This window comes from Bos mutus, chromosome 9 (genome assembly GCF_027580195.1).
Source record: "Bos mutus isolate GX-2022 chromosome 9, NWIPB_WYAK_1.1, whole genome shotgun sequence".
Taxonomy (NCBI): domain Eukaryota; kingdom Metazoa; phylum Chordata; class Mammalia; order Artiodactyla; family Bovidae; genus Bos; species Bos mutus.
The window spans coordinates 96,532,290-96,544,670 of NC_091625.1; the positions used below are offsets into that span (position 1 = coordinate 96,532,290).

At 52.1% G+C, this 12,381-nt stretch overlaps 1 protein-coding gene across 4 annotated transcripts in view; it reads right to left on the minus strand.

The window, feature by feature from the left end:
* The window catches only part of AGPAT4 (1-acylglycerol-3-phosphate O-acyltransferase 4), a 136,770-nt gene that overhangs the window by 30,018 nt on the left and 94,371 nt on the right, over window positions 1–12,381 (minus strand). The gene's annotated exons all lie outside the window — the stretch shown is intronic.

Consider the following 12,381-nt stretch of genomic DNA (forward strand, 5'->3'; position numbering starts at 1 on the left):
ACAGGGTTTAGAAAGAGAAGGAAAAAAAGAAAAAACAGAAGAGAAAACTCCACAAGTCTCCAGGGGAGGAGAGGAAGCTTTGAGAAGGCAAATGACTTGCAATCCTTGATTAAGTACCTTAGGGAAAAGTAAATCCAAAAGCCTGAATCCATGCCCTGGTGTTTACAGAGCTCTGAAGGGCAGCAGGAGGCGAGATACAGAATTATTAACGTTCTACGAAATGACTAATTGGGACACTTATACAATCCATCCAAAGAACACTAAATACCCAATTTTTCTCTCCTGTGAACGATGCTGGAATGTACCAGGAATGATGAAGCCCTGCGGGGAAATAGCAGCACCTGAAGGGCCAGGATGAATTAGGGTCATTCCCTCGTGGGCCTCAATGAAACTATAAAAACATTTTTAAAAGAGCTTGTGAAAACGGAAAAGTCCTTTTTCGGGCAATAAAGACCAACTTGCCATTTTTTTCTTCAGTGATACCTCTAAATCAGGTGACCAACTCCCCACCTGGTGCCCTGAGGACAAGCCTTTATGGTAGAAATTGTCCAGAAGAACAGCGGAACCTCGGCAATTCCAACTATAGCTAAAGAGCAGCTTTGCACTGGAATGCTACAGTTAAGTGTGTTCAGCAGGTAGGTAGGTGGGTGGCTGAGGGAGCCCTCTGGGAAGGATGGCTTAGTCGCTCAGCTGACTGCCAACATTTTCATAGTGACGCGAACACTGTTATAATAAAGGGTTCTGTGAGCACGCTTAGTCTCCAAGTCATGTCACATTCTTTGTGATCCCATGGACCGTAGCCTGCCAGGCTCCTCTCAGTTCAGTTCAGTTCAGTCGCTCAGTTCTGTCCAACTTTTTGCGACCCCATGAACTGCAGCACGCCAGGCCTCCCGGTCCATCACCAGCTCCCAGAGTTTACTCAAACTCGTGTCCATCCAGTTGGTGATGCCATCCAGCCATCTCATCCTCTGTTGTCCCCTTCTCCTTCCGCCTGCAATCTTTCCCAGCATCAGAGTCTTTTCAAATGAGTCAGTTCTTTCCATCAGGTGGCCAAGGCATTAGAGCATCAGCTTCAGCATCAATCCTTCCAATGAACACCCAGGACTGATCTCCTTTAGGATGGACTGGTTGGATCTCCTTGGAGAAGGGAATAGAAAACCATTTCAGTATTCTTGCCTTGAGAACCCCATGAACAGACTCCACTCTCAATGGGATTTTTCATCAAGAATACCAGAATGGGTTGATATTTCCTCCTCCAGGGGATATTCCCAACCCAGGGATTGAACCTGCATCTCTTGTGTCTGCTGCATTGCAGCTGGATTCTTGTACCCACTGAACCACTGGGGAAGCCCTGTGAAGGACATGCCCCTTTTTATCACCACTTAGAGGTATATGTCGGGCACTCACTCACTCATCACCTGCCCCAGCACATGTACACAGGCACGCCCACACACGCACCCCTGCATGCACAGACACACACACACACACACACACACACAAAGCCCAGCCAAGCCTCACAAATAAAAGGCTGGACTTGCTGCCCTTGGAAGTCTCTCTCTCCTTGAGGCTGGAGACCGGCAATGAGGTGCTGGAGCCAGAACTCTCTGGAAGGCACTACAGTCTAGTTTCTAAGCCCGAGCCCTCTGGGGCTTTGGACAGGTGAACCCCGAGGCACCCCAGCCTCCTAATCTTGGAAGGGGTGGCCTCAGGGGCTTTTGTGAGAAGCGATGGGTGTCACATACAACAGGCTCTCTGTGCAGAGCACGTGCCGGGCCCCCAGCAGACCCAGGCTTCACTGCCCACCCGTGTCATCAGAAAACAAACCAGAACACACCCCCTACTGAACACCATAGAGTCTGCCTGTTCCTAGAGCTGAGAAAATGCCGAGCCCCCAGGCAGCTGTCCTCCAGGGGCAGCAAGCCCGGGGGAGCCATCGGGGGAGGGAGGGGGACGGGTCCAACCCGTCCCGGTACCGTTCACGGGGGTGGACAATCCCAGGGCAGAGCCACATCCAGAGGCCGCCAGGTCAAGTGGGACGGCTCCCGGGACGCCTCCGGCCGCCACCTCCTGAAGGCCTCTCTGGGCCCTGCTGCTCCAAGTCCAGGGCAGGCCGGCCCTGCTTCCACTTGCCCAGTCCCTTCCAGGGTACTCATCGCACCCTGTGACATGGTGCGATGACCCCCTGCCCCCCCTACAGGCCACAGGCCCCGCGAGGCACAGACCCTAACCTCAGCCTTTCACCCCAGGACCCAGCACGGTGCGGGCACATGTCTGCTTCCAGCAAACACCGTCTGGTGGCCAGACGTGTGTAGGCAGAATATGCCAGGAGGCTGGAAGTGTGGCCACACGCCTGGGTGGCTCCCGGGGTCCCAGCCTCAGAGCCTGTGACCCAGGGAGCAGATAGCCTCATACCAAGAGGCGGCGAGACCGGGAGGGCAGAGGTGCTGCCTGGGACAGATGCTGTGCATGGATCTGGGGGCCAGGATCCTGTGCCAGGGGCACCACTCGACGGCTTTAAGACTTCCCGGTCTGTTTGGCAACGTCCCAGAAGCCTCAGCATCTTTGTGAATCCAGACAGGAAAAGCTGCTGGAGGTGCGATGGCTATGACAGCAGATTCTGTGGTCAAGGCGCCCAGAGTGATTCTGCACACACACGGGATGGTGAGCAGCCAGCTCCCGTGACTGTTACACACACGGCCCCCTGGACAGCAGGCATGGCTCTGTGACCACCAAGGGGAAGCGGGAAGGAGTGGAGAGGGGGACAGAGTCACAGCGGCTTCCGCACCAGGGTGGGCGGTCGTGATTTATGGTTGCACCACAGAGGCCGTGAGGCGTCACCGGAGCATTTCTTACAGAGGCTGCGGCAGCACCGAATCTGCGTTCTGAAAAGAGCATTCAGGCTCGAGCGGGTGCAGAGGAGAAGCAGAGGGGCCCGTGAGGGGTGGCTGCAGAGGCCCAGGGAGAGGCGATGACAGCTGGGCCAGGTGGGGACCAGGGGAGGCCAGGATCCCCACCTCGCCTCAACAGGCTGGAGTTACTCAACTCAACACTGAAATCTCACCGGATAAAAGGTCTTCCTTTTTCCTCCTAAGGGGTTTCATTTTTTTTTTAATTAACAAGAAATGTATTTATAGTCATAATGAACAATAATTCAATTAATCCAGAAGAATTTAGAGGAAACTGCGCCATTCCCCTTGAGGGCCCTAAGGCATGTCTATCCAAATCCCCTTTCTGGTGTGTTTCCAGTTGTAGCTCAGCTGGTAAAGAAGCCGCCTGCAATGTGAGAGACACCTGGGTTCGATCCCTGGGTTGGGAAGATCCCCTGGAGAAGGGAAAGGCTACCCACTCCAGTATTCTGGCCTGGAGGATTCCACGGACTGTGTAGTCCCTGGGGTCGCAAACAGTCGGACACAACTGAGTGACTTTCACTCTCACTTCAAAGGCCCACTCGGGAAGGTCTCAGGAGGCTGGGTGGGCTCCACAGGTCACACACGTGGTGGCTGACGTGCTGATTCACCTCCCAGAGAGAAGTGGCAGCCGCACTGCAATGGCTCCTTCCTCTCCATCCCCTTGGCTCCTGACTCCCTGGCCCAGCTGGGTCTGCTCCTGCTGGGGGGCTCGGCTTCTGCCCCCACACCGCCCACGTCATCTGCCCCCGCCCCACCCCAGGTGCAGTAAGAACCCACTGCGGTCTCAGTCTGGCCTCGGAGGGGGAGCCTGACCTCTGAGTCCCCTCCGTCCACATCCATCGCCCCTTCCCGAGGGCTGGCCCTAGGCCTTCCAGCTCCAGCAGGAGCTGCACAGACCACAGCCCTCCAGGGCCGGTCAGCCCCAACACATGACTAAGGACCACTCCCTTCCAGGGGGCGGGTATCTGCCAGCAGCTCCGCCTCTCTGGTTGAACGCTGGGCACTTCCTCACCAACAACCACAATCCAGCTCCCTTCCTCAGGGTTAAACACAAGAAACAGCCTGGGGGTGGCCTTCCAGGCCTGTCCTTAGGGGGTTACACAAGCACTTGTGCACATGCACAGTTTTTCCCCCTTGAATGGGTTCAAACTGTATTGACCTTTGTAAACATATGCATGCAGTTATTTTCTCCAGTGTATTTGGGGTTGCTGCTGCTGCTGCTAAGTCGCTTCAGTCGTGTCCGACTCTGTGCGACCCCATAGATGGCAGCCCATCAGGCTCCCCCGTCCCTGGGATTCTCCAGGCAAGAACACTGGAGTGGGTTGCCGTTTCCTTCTCCAATGCATGAAAGTGAAAAGTGAAAGTGAAGTCACTCAGTTGTGTCTGACCCTCAGCGACCCCATGGACTGCAGCCCACCAGGCTCCTCCGTCCATGGGATTTTCCAGGCAAGAGTACTGGAGTGGGGTGCCATTGCCTTCTCTGTATTTGGGGTTATTTCCATGTTAATACAGATAGATACACAGAGGTATCAGCAACTATGGACTGGGCTCTGGATGTGGGCTGGGCCATGTTCCAGGGCCATGTTCCAAGGCCACGTGCAATTGCATTAAATCCTCATGTTTAGTGGTAAAGAACCTGCCTGCCAATATAAGAAATGCAGGTTCAACCCCTGGGTCAGGAAGAACCCGTGGAGGAGGGCATGGCCACCCACTCCAGTGTTCTTGCCTGGAGAATCCCACGGACAGAGGAGCCTGGCAGGGCTACGGTCCGTGGGGTCGCAAAGAGTTGGACACAAATGAGCACAGGCACAGAATAGAACCCTGTGGGAGGAAATATGATTGTCCCCATTTTAAAAATGAAGAAACAGAGGCACAGGGATAACTCATCCTTTGTTCAATTCAGGAAATTCCCATTTTTCAGGTCAAAACTAGTCCAGAAGGGCAATTCCACGTGGGATAACCAGCTGCATGGCAGTTCCTGCTTCAGACATATTATGATTTATTCAGCCATTCCACCATCAATTAGGATCCCTCCCCAACCCTGTTTCTTATTGCTACAAATATTATAGTAAACATCCTTGAAAATGCATGTTTTTTAGAAAATTGTGTAAGGATTTCTCTAACATGGGTATACCAACAAGTAGAATTATGGATTGAAGGGTATATGTATGCTCAGTCGCTAAGTCTGACTTTTTGCGACCCCATGGACCCCACCAGGCTCCTCTGTCCATGGGGTTTCCTGGGCAAGAACACTGGAGTGGGTTGCCACTTCTTCCTCTGGGGCGGTGAGCAGGGGGTGGGGTGGGGATCTTCCCGACCCAGGGATCAAACTTGTGTCTCCTGCATTGGCGGGTGGGTTCTTTACCACTGAGCCAGATGTAAAAAGAAAGCTATAAACGGAAATGTCAGTATTTGTTTAAAGCAGAAGCTGGAGTGGATGCAGGGGAGACAGGAAGGGAGAATCCGCCTCACACAGATGTGAGATCCGTGGTCAAGTGGGTGGCCGGCTGGCCCAGGGCCTCATCACCGGAATCGGCTCCTCCATCCTCCTCCCTCCCACGGCCCTGAAAGGAGCCAACACTTAATATCATCATGGTCCTTCTGCCCACTGAAATCTCAGCCTGTGTATTAATTCCTGGGCCTCGTAGGAGGGAGGGGACACCCCAGTCACCCTATTCTCCCCAGAGGCGTGGACTGGGCCCACAGGGCCCCCGGTGTGGGGGGTGGCCGTCAGACACTGGTAACAGACAAGATGTGTAGCTGAGGTTTCTTCAGTATTACACAGCAATTTTGAAGCTTCCTGTCCCATTTTAAAAATGTTCACTTTGCTCAATTTTGTACTTTATTATTATTATTATTTTTTTGGCGGCCACGTCCCGAGGGCAGGGTGGCCAGAGACGCTGGAGAAGGCCCACACAGGCATCTTCCGGGAGCTCGGGCACCTCTGGATCCTGCGACACGGGGCCACGCCTGGCCCTGGCCAGTCATTGCCACCTGCTTGGCAAACTCCGCGTGGAGCCGGGTGGGGCTGGCTCTGAGCTCTTCGAGGTAATGGCCAGGGCGGGGTGGGAGGGAGGGGAAGTGACCATGGCTGCAAAATCTCAACCTGCCACCTCGGATTTCAGAGGCGGATCGGGGTAGGGGGGCCAGACTCTGGCTGCAAGGGTACATCGACTGAGGGACACATCTGTGCTGCGTAGCTCGATCACAAATAGGAAAGAGGTCGTAGATGAACAAAAAGGAGAGTGCGGCCAGGGGAGAAGCACCTGGTTCATATTTGCAAAGAAGGAGGAAAATGGTAACAGCCAACATCCCCTGAGTCAGCACACACGTCACTGTTCCCATTTCACAGATGAGGACATGGAAACACTGAGGCCCAGAAGCTGGGCCAGTTCCCAGTGCCCCGAGGCCAGCGTGCTGGGCCTTGAACCCAGACAGGGAGACTTACGAGAGTCCGTGAGGACACTAAAGCCAGAGTATCAGGTGACGGGGAGAGAAAGCACGTTGAGGGAGGGAAGAGGTCAGAGTTTAGAGGAGAAAGCTCGCACCTCTGACCTTGGGAAGCCCTTCTCTGTGAGAAGACGCCCACCTCAAGGCTGCCGGGAAGGGTACATGCACTAAAGCGATGGCAGCATTTCACACTTGCCCGCCCTGGAAACAGGGTTTTTCTCCTCCTGAATGCTATGACCAGCAGGGAAAACGCAGCAATGATGGCAAAAGAAATGATGAAGGGACAGAGGGAACAGCCAGGAAAAATAAACAGCAGGTGACATCCCTGCCTTCAGCCCTGATGTTGGTCGTCCAAGTCCAGATGCTGGGCAGCTGTAAGACCCGGCTCCTACTGTGCCGGATCCTAAGGATCCACATGCACCCAGGAACCCCAGCAATCCTCCAAACCCACAGCCGACCCCTTCTGCAAGCCCAGGTGATTGTGGGGGACTCCCTCCTCCCCACCAAACCTCTCCCCGTGTGCCCACTTGCACCTGCCATGATTGACATTTCACTTCTCTCTGCAGCCCTTTCTGGAAGCAGTGTCGAGAACACTAATAAGACAGGGAGGCAAAGTTCCTGCAGAAAAGACCTCGAAATCCAGACTGTTGTTTAGAGTTCACTGTTCAAACATACCAGCAGCCTCTAGAACCCCCCATGTCGGGGATATGGGGAGATGTCATCAAGATTGAGGAAAATGGTATTTTTATAATTAACTTCATCCAATCTTAATAATTACACAATCACATACATAATTTATATGTAATCTATAAACTAAGTGTATATAATTATGCACTTATAATTTTTTTTTAATAATTTGGCTGATAATAATTGAGGTTAAAAATGAAACCTCTCAGCCACAGGATTTTCCCAAATGCAGAATGGAAGAAGTTTCTGGGGTGTGATGTGAGACTGCTCCCTGTCGCAGACTTACTTATATTTCAGTTTGAACTGTGCTGTGTGCCAAGTCGCTTCAGTCGTGTCTGACTTTGCAACCCCATGGACTGTAACCCACCAGGCTCCTCTGTCCATGGAATTCTCCAGGGAAGAATACTGGAGTGAGTTGTTAAACCCTACTCCAGGGGATCTTCCCGACCCAGGGATCAAACCCACATCTCTTACATCTCCTGCTTTGGCAGGCAGGTTCTTTACCACTAGAGCCACTTGGGATGCCCCTTATTTGGAACTATTTCTAGTTAATTCCCCAGCATATACCTTTTTGCCATAACCAGATTTCAGTACTTTCTTTCCATGACACCAAACTGGGGGCCCAGTTGTACCTGCAACATTTCCATCCACACCCCAGTCACCCGGGCACTGCTTTTCCCACTTAAGTGCCCAGGTCACTGAACGATGCTAAGGCACGAAGCCCATAAACAGATACACAGTGTATCTGTGCTACTAACATTTCATAGGATGATTAGAAAAACAACATCTACAAAAGCTCCTTAGGATGAGGGGAAGGTTGGGAAGCCCTGCAGGACATCTCTGATAGAGATGGCAACACCAGAAGCCAGTTCTCCTGGACCACACGGCATCTCCATCACACCCTCCCAGCCCTGGACCACACTGCATCTCCATCGCGTCCTCCCAGCCCTGAACCACACCGTATCTCCATCACGACCTCCCAGCCCCGGACCACACAACATCTCCATCATGTCCTCCCAGCCCCGGACCACACAGCATCTCCATCGCATCCTCCCAGCCCCGGACCCCACAGCATCTCCATCACGTCCTCCCAGCCCCGGACCACATAGCATCTCCATCACGTCCTCCCAGCCCCGGACCCCACTGCATCTCCATCACGTCCTCCCAGCCCCGGACCCCACAGCATCTCCATCGCGTCCTCCCAGCCCTGAACCACACAGCATCTCCATCACGTCCTCCCAGCCCTGGACCACACCACATCTCCATCATGTCCTCCCAACCCTGGACCACACCTCATCTCCATCGCATCCTCCCAGCCCCGGACCCCACAGCATCTCCATCACGTCCTCCCAGCCCCGGACCACATAGCATCTCCATCACGTCCTCCCAGCCCCGGACCCCACAGCATCTCCATCACATCCTCCCAGCCCTGGACCACACCACATCTCCATCATGTCCTCCCAACCCTGGACCACACCTCATCTCCATCGCATCATCCCAGCCCTGGACCACATCTCATCTCCATCGCATCCTCCCAGCCCCGGACCCCACAGCATCTCCATCACGTCCTCCCAGCCCCGGACCACATAGCATCTCCATCACATCCTCCCAGCCCTGGACCACACTGCATCTCCATCGCGTCCTCCCAGCCCTGAACCACACCGTATCTCCATCACGACCTCCCAGCCCCGGACCACACAGCATCTCCATCATGTCCTCCCAGCCCCGGACCACACGGCATCTCCATTGCATCCTCCCAGCCCCGGACCCCACAGCATCTCCATCGCGTCCTCCCAGCCCTGGACCACACCTCATCTCCATCGCATCATCCCAGCCCTGGACCACACGGCATCTCATCATGTCCTCCCAGCCCAGGACCACACTTCATCTCCGTCACGTCCTCCCAGCCCCAGACCACACTGCATCTTCATCACGTCCTCTCAGCCCTGGACCACACTGCATCTCCATCGCATCCTCCCAGCCCTGGGGACATGCCTGTTTCTGTGCAGGATTTGCTCCTGGCTTCCCTGGTGGCTCAGATGGTAAAGAATCTGTCTGCAATGCAGGAGACCAGGCTTCGACCCCTGGGAGCAGGGTATGGCAACCCACTCCAGTATTCTTGTCTGGAAAAACCCCATGGATCTCATCTAGCCTGTGCCCAACGCCAGCTTAACACCCTCATTGAGTCCTCACCATCCACAGAGGAAGTGAGACTCCTTCACCAGCCTTTACTGCTGGGCCCACCCTCTTTCTTCTGCATCCCTTGAGCTAAGGCCAAGTTGAACTGCACACTGTTCCTTGAACCACCTAGAACTCACCATACCTACCCTTGGCCTCTTGTCCAAGTTGTTCTCTTGGCCAGAAAAGCCTTTCCCTTCCATAGCATCCCCAAACCTTCTCCGAGTTCCAAGCTTCAGCTCAGATGAGATATTGTCCATGAACTTGAGACCACCCCCACCTTCTATGAGAAGTAATCTGTCTCTCTTCTAAATCCCCCTTAGGGACACTGTGTCAATGCTCCTCTGAAGTCAGGCAGACCTGATCTGAATTCCCGCTCTGTCATTTACTAACCACCACCCCCTGACATGGGCATATTACTGAAGCTCTCTAGCCTTCAGTTTTAGATGTGAAAAAACTGAAGTTTTGATGTGAAAACACTCACAAAACTGTTATCAACATTGAAGAAGACTAACGCTTGGGACCTCCCTGATGGTCCAGTGATTAAGAATCCACCTTTCGAGGCAGGGGATGTGGGTTTTATCCCTTGGGAGGGAACTAAGACCCCACATGCCACAGAGCAGCTAAGCCTATGTGCTGCGAGCACTGAACCGGAGCACCTCAACCAGACCCCTCGCATCGTAGCTAAGACCACCCTCCCCTGATGCAGCCACAGAAAAATAAATAGTTTTTAAAAAGACTAATGTTAGACTAAAGGCTGAGCACCGAAGAGCTGATGCTTTCATACAGTGGGGCTGGAGAAGACTCTTGAAGACCCTTGACTACAAGGAGATCAAACCAGGCAATCTTCAAGGAAATCAACCCTGAATATTCACTGGAAGGACTGATGCTGAAGCTGAAACTCCAATACTTTGGCCAAGAACTGATGTAAAGAACTGACTCACTGGAAAAGACCCTGATGCTGGGAAAGATTGAAGGCAAAAGGAGAAGGAGGTGACAGAGAATGAGATGGTTGGATGGCATCACCGACTCAGCGGGTAGGAGTTTAAGCAAGCTCTGGGAGATAGTGAAGGACAGGGAGGCCTGGCGTGCTGCTGTCCAGGGAGTCACATGTGACTGAGCGACTGAACAGAAGCGTTTGAAAAGGAACTACAGGCAGCAGTGGTAATGAGCTTCCTCCCTTGGATCTCATGTTCCTTCCCACGAATCTGGTTCTGTTGGGTCTGGGTTGGTTCTCCTTCCATGTGGACCATGCAGTCCCTCAGGGAGGGTTTGTCTCATCCACTTTGTTGGCCTGCTGCCTGCAGCACACAGAACAGGGCTTGCACAGATAAATATCCACAGATTTCCATCATTTCACAGCTGCTGATGGCATAATGTGCAGCTCAGAGAAAATTCACAAGGATCCAGGTCATGTCAAAAATCCGTTAAGTGTGGCAGAGTCCTTGGGCCCATTTAATCCCACTCCTGGGCATAAATCTGGAGAAAACCATAATTCAAAAAGACACACGAACCCCAGTGTTCACTGCAGTGCTATTTACAATAGCCAGGACATGGGAGCAACTAAATGTCCATCAGCAGAGGAATGGGGCAATGATACACGAAGAAGATGTGGTGCATACATGCAATGGACTATTACTCAGCCATGAAAAAGAATTTTAAAAAATTTAAGCAACATTAAGAAGTTATTAATCTCTTTAGGAACACTTAAAGTGTAAAATCTACTGAAGATAAGTATCTACTAGAAATTGTCATCCTTTTAATGTTTCCTCTCATCTTCCCTCATCAAAATATAGTGAGCCTTCCATTCATACATGAGATTCATTACTGAGAGAAATACATATACTGTGATTGCTGAAAGGATTATAAAAAATGGAGATGCTGAAATGTACACAATTCCCAAACTAAATTTTAGGGCCAGAAATGTGAGGCAGAAACTACACTGCAATTATTTATTAAAAAAAGGTTTTCTTCACAAGAAATCATTTCCTTTTCTCAGCCTAGGAGGCCACGGGTTCTTGGTTTTGTCTTTTCTAATGCAGAAATGATTTCTCTGTCAGAGTAACTTATTTTCAACCGGTCATCTGCTTCATTCAGTTTTGGCTGTGCTGGGTCTTCACTGGGTTTTCTCTAGCTGTGACAACCGGGGGCTCCTCTCCAGTTGCGGTGCACAGGCTTTAGAGTGCACAGGCTTTAGAGTGCACGGGCTTTAGAGTGCATGGGCTTTAGAGTGCATGGGCTCGGTAGCTGTGGCAGTCGCACTCAGCTGTTCCTCGGCATGTGGAATTTTCCCAAGCCAGGGATCGAAGCTGTGTCTCCTGCATTGCCAGGCGGATCCCACTGCACCACCAGGAAAACCCTGTCAGAGTCGCTTTTAATTGCTGAGAGTAACATACAGATTGTTTGCTCTTCTCTGACTTGTGATAAATGAGACCACCAGAGAGCTCTGGACCGATCCTAACATCAGTTATTTCATACAAAACTTCTTGCGCTTTCAGCAAGGTAATATTCTGTCCCTGTTAAGGTTACCAGACAGAATGCAAAGTGCCCCATGAAATTTGAATATCAGATAAGCTTCAAATGATTCTTTAGCATACGTACATCTCCTGAAATACCAGATGAAAGATGTACTAACCTATCCACCGTAACATGTCTGGGAGATACTCATAACAATTATTCGATGTTTATCTGATATTCAAATTTAACGGGGAGTCCTGAATTTTTATTGGCTAAATCTGGCAGTCGGAGTCCTTATCAAGCTAGCAGTAACCATGGCAACAAGCACTGATGTGGCTCTAGGAACGAGCTGGAAACGAACGGTCAGGGTTGACTGGCACCCACGGCCCCATGGGGCTCCTGCCAGCACCACCTCAAGCACCCCGAATGGCCATCTGCTGAGACAGACTAGATGCACATTTATTCCCCATTTCACAGATGACAAAATGGAACGCACATGGCTTCCCCAAGGTCACGCAGATTTGGGGGAGCAGGACCACCACGCTCGGGGGCTGCCACCTGGAATTCCCCAGTGGATGGCAGGGTTCTGTCACCCTGCTGGCCTCATGAATATGCAGGAATCGTGTTCTGAGAATCTTGGCAACTTTCAAACAATAAACCTGTACTTCAATTATATCTCAATCTCATTCGCAAAGGTCCC